Source organism: Miscanthus floridulus, chromosome 18 (genome assembly GCF_019320115.1).
Source record: "Miscanthus floridulus cultivar M001 chromosome 18, ASM1932011v1, whole genome shotgun sequence".
Lineage (NCBI taxonomy): Eukaryota > Viridiplantae > Streptophyta > Magnoliopsida > Poales > Poaceae > Miscanthus > Miscanthus floridulus.
This window is the reverse complement of record NC_089597.1, coordinates 132,155,455-132,167,454: the sequence shown is the minus strand read 5'-3', so window position 1 is coordinate 132,167,454 and position 12,000 is coordinate 132,155,455.

Genomic DNA, 12,000 nt, shown 5'->3' with positions numbered 1-12,000 from the left:
CATGAGTTGTACCCCATGATGTACCCCTTATGAGATGTAACATGAGGCACTATGCGTAGTACGATTCTCGCAAGTCTTCAAGTGTAGCTACTGGAGATGATGCTATGTAATAAAACCCATGTAATGAATGTTTTGGATCTTATTGCATTTTATGGACCTTATTGCTTTTTTGTATTAAGTGTTGGATAGAATAAATGTTTTTCTTTAAATCGTTAAAATCATGTAATCATACTAAATTGTAAGCACTTATGGCACAAACACTAAGATTCCTATGATTCGTGTTGCAGATGCCGAACCACCGATCTAATCGCCTAATGAACCATGGGCGTGCACCCACCCCCGAACCAGTCGAACCAAATGGGGGGCGTGGTGGCAACAACCGTGGCCGAGGCCATGGCCGTGGACGTGGAGGGATACCCTTCAACCTAGAGAATACCCCGCCGCTTGAGGAGAACATTCCGCCACCACCACCACCAAACCTGGTAGAAGTGATGGCACAACAGACTCAACTTCTTGTAGCTCTTGTTAACGGAGCAAACCATCGCCAGGGAGGTCAGCAGAATGACTTCCAAAGGAAGCTAGAAGGATTTTTGAAGCTAAGGCCACCTACCTATGATGGCACCAACCCTGACCCGCTTGTGGCCGATGACTGGCTCAAGGAGATGGAGAAGAAGCTTGACCTCACTACTTTCACCGATGATGAGTGTGTTGGAGTAGCCGCACACCAGCTCATAGGTGCAACACGTGCCTGGTGGGACAGTTTCAGTGATTCCCATGAGGACCCTGCAAATATCTCATGGGATGAGTTCACCGAAGCATTCACCGAGTATCATGTTCCCAAGGGTATCATGGAGGCCAAAGCTGAGGAGTTCTGCAACATCAAGATGGGAAAGGATAGGGTGACTGAGTACACTACTTGTTTCACCAACCTTCTACACTATGCACCTTCCTATGTTGTGAACTCTGAGAAGGAGAAGCTATACTATTACCGCAAGGGACTTAACCTGCACATCAAGCTGAAGTTTGGCGGTATTGAGAGTAGCACGCTGCATGCGCTGGTGGATCGCTGCATTCAGATCAAGAAGGACCATGCTGAAGTTGGAGAGGAGTATAGGGAGAGGAAGCATAAGCCTGAGGAGTCCTTCCGTGGACGTGATCGCACGAGGTTCCACAGAGATGCACCATCCAGGGAACGCTCTCGCCACAACAGGGATGACAACCCTAGATCGAGTAGGGGTAGTGGAGGCTACACCGCCAAATACTCCCGCCCAGCTCAGGATCGTTACACCCGGGACCGTTATGCTCAAGACCGCAACACTCAGAACCATTTCAACCGTTCCCGCTCTGTGAATGAACGCCCAGCACAGAACTGCTCCGCACCAAGCACTGGAAACTAGAAGGCACCCGCGCCAACCCCTACAGGTGGTACGCCTTTCACCTGCTTCGCTTGTGGCCAACCGGGTCACAAAGCCACTGAGTGCCCACAGAACTCAGCTGCTCAGAAGTCTTAGCTCAAGGGATCTGCTACCTGTGGACGTCTTAACCATCTGGACGCTGAGGAAGCACATGCTTCCCCTGATGTTGTGTATGGTATGTTTTTAGTTAATGGCAATACTGCATCAGTTCTATTTGACTCTGGAGCAACTTATTCTTACATATCATCCAAGTTCGCACGAGAACATGACCTGCCTATAACCCCACGTGAAAAGCCTATCATCACTAGTTCACCTTTAGGAGACCTAAAGTGCACCCACATCTGTAAGGGAGTGAGTCTTACCATTGAGGGTCTTATCTTTAAAGCCGACCTAACCCTGTTACCTTCCACAAGCCTAGATGTCATCTTAGGTATGGATTGACTGACCATGCACTGAGGTATTATATCATGTTCACCTAGATACGTCCAAGTGACCCACCCATTAGGCCAAGTTATTAGATGTGAACCTTAGTCTAGAAAGTCTACTTCTATCTTGTGTGCCCTTAAAGCGAGTTCAGAATCGTAGAAAGAGGAGAAGACAGTTCATGATGTGCCTGTGGTCAGAGACTATCTTGATTTATTCCCTGAAGAATTACCGGGTATGCCACCAGACCGTGATGTAGAGTTCATCATTGATCTTTTGCCAGGAACATGACCCATTGCCAAGAGACCCTATCGCATGTCAGTTGATGAACTGGCCGAACTCAAGAAATAGCTTGATGAGCTCATCTCGAAGGGATATATTACACCCAGTGCTTCACCCTGGGGATCCCCTGTTCTGTTTGTTAAGAAGAAGGATGCCTCAATGAGAATGTGCATTAATTACCGGAACTTGAACGCAGTTACCATCAAGAACAAGTACCCTCTACCAAGGATTGATGATTTGCTTGATCAGCTACGTGGTGCCAAGTATTTCTCCAAGATTGATCTCAGATCTGGCTATCATCAGATGAAGATTCGAGAGAGTGATATCCTGAAGACAGCTTTTGTGACTAGGTATGGGCAGTTTGAGTTCACCATGGTGTCCTTTGGACTCACGAATGCTCCCGCATACTTCATGAACATGATGAATAAGGTTTTCATGAATGATCTAGATAAGTTTGTGGTAGTATTCATTGATAACATCCTTGTCTATTCACCCACCGCCGAAGAATACGAACATCATTTGAGAACGGTGCTTGAGAAACTAGCCCAACATCAGCTCTACGCAAAGTTTAGTAAATGCGAATTCTGGCTACAGAAAGTTGCCTTCCTAGGCCATGTACTAGCAGCTGAAGGTGTCATAGTTGACCCAGCCAAGATTGAAGCTGTGAAAGAGTGGGATCAACCCCGTAATGTGATAGAAGTCAGAAGTTTCTTGGGATTGGCTGGATATTATCGTCGGTTCATCGAGAACTTCTCCAAGATAGCCCGTCCAATGACCAACCTTCTGAAGAAGACTAAGGAGTTTGAATGGACACCCGAGTGCAAACAAAGCTTCCAGGAATTGAAACAGAAGCTTACCACAACTCCTGTGCTAGCATTGCCTAGCATCGGCGAAGATTTTGTGGTCTATTGTGATGCATCCCATCAAGGACTTGGTTGTGTATTGATGCAAGGTGGAAGAGTGATAGCATATGCTTCTCGATAGTTGAAAGAACATGAGAACCGCTACCCTACTCATGATCTTGAGTTAGTAGCAGTTGTGCATGCTTTGAAGATCTAGAGGCACTACTTGATAGGCAACAAGTGTGATATCTACACCAATCACAAGAGCTTGAAGTACTTTTTCACTCAGGAAGATTTGAATATGAGGCAACGCCGATGGCTAGAGTTGATTAAGGATTATGACCTGGAAATTCACTATCATCCGGAAAAAGCTAATGTAGTTGCAGATGCTCTTAGTCACAAGAGTTACTGTCACACTTTGATCACTGAATCCATACCACCTGAGCTCAAGGAAGAGATTGAAGATTTCCAACTTGAGATACTACCGCATGGCTTGTTGAATGAGCTCCACATATAGTATGATCTCACAGATCGTATCCGTCAAGCTCAGAAAAATTATGAAGAGATCGAATATCTCTGTGGTCTGATGAAACTAGGCTACAAGACCAACCACCATGAAGATGAACAAGGAACCATCTGGTTCAAGGACAGAATCTGTGTTCCTTCTGATCCAGCACTACGAGAGGAAATTCTATCAGAAGCTCACGATTCCAAGTACTGTATTCACCCTGGAGGTTCAAAGATGTATCAAGACTTGAAGAAACACTTTTGGTGGAAAGGTATGAAGATAGACATTGCGGGACATGTGGCACGATGTGACACCTATAATAGAGTCAAGGCTGAACATCAAAGGCCTGCAGGATTGCTAAAGCCTCTTGATGTTCCCGAGTGGAAATGAGAGAGCATATCCATGGATTTCATAGTTGGATTGCCCCGTTCACGGAAAGGCAATGATTCCATTTGGGTGATTGTTGATCGTTTGACCAAGATTGCTCACTTTGTACCAGTTAAGACCAAGACTGATGCTGAAAAGTTAGCAGATCTATATGTGGAGCATATTCTCAGACTGCATGGAGCTCCCTCTAGTATTGTATCTGATCGTGGTCCTCAGTTTATGTCCTGATTCTGGGAAGCCCTGCATAAGTCCATTGGAACCAAACTTGATTTTAGTACCGCTTATCACCCACAGACAGATGGATAGACTGAACGAGTAAATCAGATCTTAGAAGACATGCTTCACGCTAGTGTACTGAATTATGGCTCTGATTGGGAGAAATGCCTACCCTATGTAGAGTTCTCTTACAATAATAGCTACCAAGTCAGCATCAAGATGTCGCCGTTTGAAGCTCTGTATGGCAGATCTTGTAGAACACCTTTGATGTGGTCTCAACCGGGTGAAAGATCATTCTTTGATTCCGTTAAGATCCAAGATGAAGAAGAAGGAGTTGCTCAAGTGAAGGAGAACTTGAGAATTGCCCAAAGTCAATACAAGAGCTATGCTGACAAAAGAAGAAGAGAACTTGAGTTCAATGTGGGAGACTTCGTCTATCTCAAGGTATCCCCGCTACATGGAACTGTCAGATTCCATGTGAAAGGAAAGCTTGCCCCTAGATTTGTTGGCCCATACAAATTTTGCAAGAGGATTGGAAAGCTTGCCTACAAACTTAAGCTACCTGAGGAATTGGCAGGTGTGCATCCCGTATTCCATGTCTCACAGCTACGCAAGTGCTTGAGAGTGCCCGATGAAGTAGTTCCAACTGATACACTTGACATTCAGAACACTATGGAGTATAAAGAACATCCTATCAGAATTCTGGGTAGAGATACCAAAGAGACCCGAAGCAAAACTATTCCTATGTGCAAGATCCAATGGAGCAATCACATTGAGAGAGAAGCAACATGGGAGAAAGAGTCTGACCTCCGACTACGATACCCTTACCTCTTCAAAAAGTATGTTACGCTTTAATCTCGGGGATGAGATTCTGTTAAGGGGGTAGGACTGTAACAACCCAAAAATCCACACACCAAAAATCACAACTACAAAATTTTTGTGATAGCACTATGTGATGTTGAGTGACTCATGTAGAAGCCAAACCCTAGTTCTGGATTGGATGTGACCTAACTAGGTTAAAATCATAAGCATAGTTTGGTTTTATGCCACATGTGTAATTAAATTCCTAAATAAATAAATCATGCATGCATCCTTAGACCCACTTGTGATTTGGATTCTTTTGCCTTATGTGATGTTTAACTAACTTACTTAATATTTATGATAAACCTCAACCAAATTGGCAACAAATAAAAGAGAAAGGAAAGAAGAGGGAGGCAGCTGCTCAGCCCAGCCTGCCTCGACCGGCCTAGCTAACCAGCCACCTACCGTCCCACTCGCTCATGCGGCCCATGAAGCCGGCCCAGCATTGCCGCCCGCACGTGCACAGCTGCTGATAAGCCAGGCCCGCTTGTCACCCATCACGTGCCGCATGTAGCCACATCACGCCAAGCGCCTGACGACCCGACCTCGCTTGTCAGCACAGTAGCATCTTCTTCCCCTCGCCCACGCATTCTCCCCGCGCGACCAAAGGCTGACCAGCATGGTAGGCGTGGGCCTAGGGTCACGCAAATCACATGACCTTGTTCCCCCATGCGCCGCGCTTACGCTACCGCACGAGAGCCGTCGGATGCGCCGCACGTATCACCACCGCCTGTTCGTCGTCCGCCATTGGAGCCCTTGGAGCTTGGCTATAAAAAGCCAATGTCCGTGAGCCCTAACCCTCAGCCTGTTTGCCGCCGCCACTGGTGGTACAGCACCACACAGCATCAAGCCAAGAGAGAGAGAGGAGGGAGAAGCAAGGTGGAGAAGGAAGCCGCTGCGGGGAGGACCTCGCCGAAGCCAGGAGCGTCGCCCCGATCAGCTACAGCAACGTAGCTGCTCGGCACGGCACTGCATCGCCTCGTCATGGCCTCGCCTCGCCACCGCACCACCATCCTACCACCACGAACCCTGCAGTGAGCCATCTTGCTGAGACCACCTCCCTAGCCAAATGGAACGTGCACCGCCATGATCGAAAACCTTGCTGAAGCTTCGAGCTCCAGCCTAGCCCAACTGGTTAGCTAGGGAGACCACCATGGCCACGCTTGCCAAGACCCAGGATGCGCCGTGCGCGCTGCCATCAGCGAAACGGAGGACCCTAGCCATGATGAGAATCCCACTGCACTCACCTTAGCCGAGGAAGAAGCCCACCGGAGCCCTGCGTTGCCGCACCGCACCTTGTTGCGAGCGCCACCGCCTCTGTTTGGCCCCCACCACCATGGCCGGAGCCACTAGGAGCACCAGGAGCTCCTTCAACACACCCACCATGGCCGTAGAAGCACTGTGGAGCTCACACGCTCTTCCAACTAGGCTCTCGCTACCACTTTAGCCCTGTTCATGCATGCCGACAAACCCACGCCGACCATGTCCCGAGCAGCTCCGCCAAGCCCTGACCATGACCACGCCGACCACGTCCCGAGCAGCTCCGCCGAGCCCCGACCACGACCACGCCGACCACATCCCGAGCAGCTTCGCCGAGCACCGACCACGACCACATTGTGCACGTGAACCGAACCCTGGGAAGGAATAAGTGGACCAAGTCCTTCATAGGCTGGCTCTGCGGTCTATGGACCAACGTAGGCGGGTTCACCATGAACCGCGCCTCACCTGCACCCGTGGACCATGGCCCGTTAGTGGCCCAGTAAAACGATGTGGCCACACCAGCACGCACCACGTGGCGGCCAAAGCCCAGCCCATATCTAGGTCCAACCGGCCCAGTTTGGACCCAGTCTGTGTTGACCGTTGACCGGGCCCACAAATCAGCGACACAGAGCCGCTGGACCCACTTGTCATTGAGTGACGTCATGCTGACGTCATGATAACGTCAGCGGGACCCCACCTGTCAGCCCAGAACTGAGATGATGACATCATGCTGATGTCATACTGGCGTCAGCATGCCACGTGGACCAGTCACAGTGTGACACATGTCAGCCCATGATTAATTCAACCTTTTTCTATTTTCAAAAATGATTAAAACGTCGGAAATTCATAACTAATTCATACGAACTCAGAAAAATACAAGACCAGGACCAAAATTCATCTAAAATCAAGCTCTACGCAATGAACCCATGTTTGAGTACATTTGGTTCTTTTGAAATTTTATTGCTCTTTGTGCTATTCTATAGACGTCGCTAACACGACGATAATGCGATCGTTTGTAGACTCGGAGGAGAACCAGATAGACAAGGACCGAGAGTACCGTGAGGAGTATGGAGACGACTTCACTGAAGGTGCCACATCCCACCCAATCGCGTAGCACCTATTACACATGGCTAATATAGAACTGCTATTGCTTTACTTGTTATAATCATACAATGACAGGACTTGCATGGTAGTATGCTTACTTGATGGCCTTTACCTTGACGCAACCTTACCCCTGCATACCCTGCTATTAGGCTAGACACACGCTTGCTGCTATATATCTTTGCTTACACTTCTACTACGCTTATACTACATTAATGCATGGTGGAAACTAGTGTTATCGGGACTATGGGGAGAGTGCTGCGTGTGTGACTTGGGTGTGTGGATGGTGAGGGTTGTGTCGACCAAGTTGGAGTATATGACAAGCCTAGGGCAAGTCTTGCCATGGGGTGCAACCTAGGCACCTCTGGAATGGATACCTGTGGTGGGTAAATGGTATATGAGGTGGCCCTAGGTGTGAACCTGTAATGGGAGGAGCCCGGGGTGGAGGTGCTATGGTGGCACGATAAATGGAAACCCTAATGAAGACATTCTGGCTTGGTTATCCCTAAGGATTTACTAGTACTCAGATTCACCGGGAAGCCTTACGTACCACTCGCCCTATATGGTGCGGGACGGCCGAACTACTTGGTAGGATATTGCCACTACTGCTAGGTTGATAGTGGACAGTGTAAGGAGGTACGGGGCGTGAAGGATTCCCCCACACCCTTCCGAGACTTCATGGAGACCTTGTGGACCCAGCTCATGACTCACAGTTTCAGCCGCCCTAGACTAGACTTGGGGTGTACCAGGGCTGAATGGTAGAATGGCATTATCCTAGGCTAGCAAGCGGTCAGAATCAGTCCAGTTGACGACAGTCAGCGAAGAAGGCAGATCTTGTGGTTATGTAAAACCTCTATAGAGTGTATGGTTGATTGATGGATACATATGCCAACTCAGCGGCTATGGACCTTTCCTAGGTTTTGCTTAAACTAGATAATGAGATGAGTCCTTCTCTTCTTCCCCCATGAGAGAGTGTCGGACGTAGCCAGGGGCTACAGGCCTTGAGGCAGTGCCGAGAGGGAGTTAGCTTGTCGACTGAGCGGAGGTATGGTGATGGTGTGGATGGCGGTATTTCGATCCCAGGATCAAAACCTGGCTCTGGACGGAAATGGGGTGGAATGGGTGTGGGAATGGTGTTAAAACTTGACCAACTATTATTATATACTTGACATGCTAAGACATAGGAAACCCCAGCCTTATAGATTCCTTTTGATTATATCCAACTTGCATCCAATTTACACAAAGCATAGCTCATAGGATGGGAGTGGCCAGTACAAATTGTACTGATAAATTTTGGCACACAGGTTCTACTGAGGAGTATAGCTCCGAGGAGTTTGACGGTTGAGGGGTTCGTGCCTACGCTCGAGTTTGGTGATCTTATCTTCAAGCTGTTCTAAATGAATGCTACTTTTGATTCCACCAATGCGGCGATGTAATAAATTATGTAATTCCACACTATTTGTACTATGATATTATCGTTGTATGGATATGTTATTCGACTAGAATTTGGGTAATATGATCTACATCGGTCATATTACAATTAGACTCTATGGATTTCCCTTCGTGGAAACCAGGTCGCTTCACCTAATACTGATACCCGATAGTAGCCCCCGAGCCTGCGAAGGAGTAGAATACTCCATTATAGGCTTTTTCGGATAGAGGGACTTCGAGGGCTTCAATCTTCTACAACTCGTGGGACGCCTTGGTGGGTTATGATCCCTTTCTATTGTGACCGGTCTTCTTTCGAGGGCATGTAGTTGTGGGATTTCTTTGGGGACCAGAGAGGATTTCCTTAATTCTGGCCCCTCTTAGGACCCGATCGATCCACCGTTGTCACGTGACCGCGTATTCGGTCTCTTCGCGAGTCCAATTCACCTTGAGTCCCCATGCGTTGTGGGGGTCCAATCAAGGGGTCACCTTGTCTTGCAATTGTTCTCTCTCAAACGTTTTTTCGACAAAACAAAGGGGTTGAGCCATGCCATGTTTTCCTTGGTGGATGAACCATAGTGCTCGGTTAGCTGTTAATGGGCTGGTTCGAGTGGGGCCCCGATGTCCCATTCATGGGGGTCTGGCATAGATCAGCTGGTGACCGACTCTAGATTCCTAACGGCTAGTCCATATAGTTCTTGGATCCATTCGTCTGGTCCCAAGGGTTCGCTGCCTTTCTTCAAGGAAAAACCATGGACAATATGTAGGCCTGGACTCGAACGTGGGTCGAGATGCCTGTAGCGCTCGTGCGCTTGGGTATTGGCCGCTAGCGAGCCCATCCTTTTCCACCCCTCGCTCTAAAGGTGCCCTAGAGCGGTTGTGAATCTATCGGTGGGCCAACCTTCAAACTTGTGGGCCGTAATGGGCTATGGGAGCGTTTTTAGCCCCGTATCCCTTCTTTACCTGCGACGGTTCTCGATGCATCTATCGGGCAAACCATCATCTGGCACATCCTTCGAGGGAGCGGCCAGAGGTAGCGTGCGCACAATCTTCGGTGGGGGCGATGTGACGTAGCACAGCGGACATCAAGAAGGAGGTGGCCCCTCTAGCACAGGACTTATCTGCCAAGATAGGGGATGAGATCATCCCCCCAAAAAATTAGTTAGTTAGATAAACGAAGTGGTGGTCTTGTAAGAAATGAACAAGTTTTAGTTCTTTTGTGTTATAAAAAGGTTATTGCATTCTGACCCTTTTTTGATGTTAAGGCTACGAAGCTTAAGGCGTGAGCGAAAGAACCATGATCACGCTGGTGAGCAAGAGCGCCGTAGCCGCTGGGGCATAGGTTCCTTGCAGTCCGATCAACTTTACTCAGTGTTTGTTTTCACATCTCTCACTTTTAGATCTTATCGTGAGAAGGGGTCGGGCATAGCGATTGTTTCTAAATAGGTATGCTCTTATCAGGCCCTAAGTGAGGCCTATCCCTATGCCATTGCTGGGGTCAGGTGTCACTAAGGATCAAGGACGAGATAGCAAAAAAGAAAGCATTTTTGTATTTCAGAAACACCGTTATTAGTTTTCATGGGTACATGCATATGCTAAGGGTAAAAACGACGTAGCTGCTCGATGTTCCATGCGTTGACGAAGACCTTGCCATCGATGGTCTTGAGCTTGTAGGTCTCGGGTCGAAGCACTTTCTACGACGATGTATGGTCCCTCCCACGGTGGAGAGAGCTTGTGATAGTTTTTGTTGCTCTGGATGAGGCAGAGTACCAAGTCCCCGACGTTGAAGGCCCAACCCCGCACCTGATGGCTATGGTATCGGTGCAATGTCTGCTAGTACTTAGCCGAGCGGAGGAGGGCATCATCGCGCACCTCATTGAGCTAATCTATGGCATCCTTGAGGGACACCTCGGCTCCCTGCTCATTGTACGCCCTGACCCTTGGCGCTCCATAGTCGAGGTCGGTCGGGAGGATAGCCTCAGAACCGTAGACCATGAAGAAGAGTGTGTAGCTGATGGCCTAGTTAGGGGTCATCCTCAGGCTCTAGAGCACCACGGGGAGCTCTATGACCCATCGTTCACCAAACTTGTTCAACCGGTTGAAGATCCTAGGTTGAGGCCTTGTAGGACCATGTCGTTCGTGCGCTCGACCTGCCCGTTTGTGCGGGGTGCGCCATGGTGGCCCAATCGATGCGGATGTGGTATTCATCGCAGAATCAGAGGAACTTTTTCCCAGTGAACTGTGTGCCATTGTCCATGATAATGGAGTTTGAGACTCTAAAGCGATGGACGATGTCAAGGAAGAACATCACAACTTGCTCGGACTTGATCATGGAGATCGGCCGAGCCTCTATCTACTTTGTAAACTAGTCTACGGTGACAAGCAAGTGCATATATGATGGGGATGGCCACTCTTGATAGGTCCAACCATATTGAGCCCCTAGACCATGGATGGCCACATGATGGGGATCATTTGGAGTGCTTGGGCCGGCCGGTGGGTCTGCCGAGCGTAGTATTGGCACCCTTCGTAGGTGTGCACAATCTGTTCAGCGTTGGCTACTATGGTCGGCCATTAGAAGCCCTATCAGAACGCATTTCTGACTAGGGTCCTAGGTGTGGCATGGTGCCCGTAGACCCCACCATGGATATCTCTCGACAACTGCTTCCCTTGTTCGATGGGGATACATCGCTGTAGGATTCCGGTGTGGCTTCTCTTGTAGAGATCCTCCTCAATAGTGACACAGGACTTGGCACAACACGCGAGCCACTGAGCCTCCGTTTTGTCCATCGGTAGCACCTCACGGAGAAGGTAATCGAGGTAAGGCATCCTCCAGTCAGCAAGAGGGTCGGGCTCTGCCACTGGGTCTGCATCAAGCTCCATGACCTCGAGGTTAGGAGGAGCTAAGGGTTGGTCAGCCCCCGAGCCCAGGGTCAGCGGCCTATCACCAGTTCATTCTTGCTCCTCGTAGCAGGCCGAGGGCTTGTACTAGTTCCTGGCAAAAATGTCATCGGCACCGGCTCTCGATCGGATGCCATCTTTGCCAGTGCATCGGCTACTTCATTGAGCCACCTCGGGATGTGATTGAGCTCAGGACCGTCGAACTTGTCCTCTAGCTGGCGGACCTCTCAGCAATACGCAGCCATCTTGGCATTGTGGTAGCTTGACTCCTTCATGACCTAGTCGATGACTAGCTGGGAGTCGCCCCGGACATCGAGCCATCGGATGCCCAGCTCAACAGTGATACGTAGGCCGTTAATGAGTGCCTCATATTTGGCCA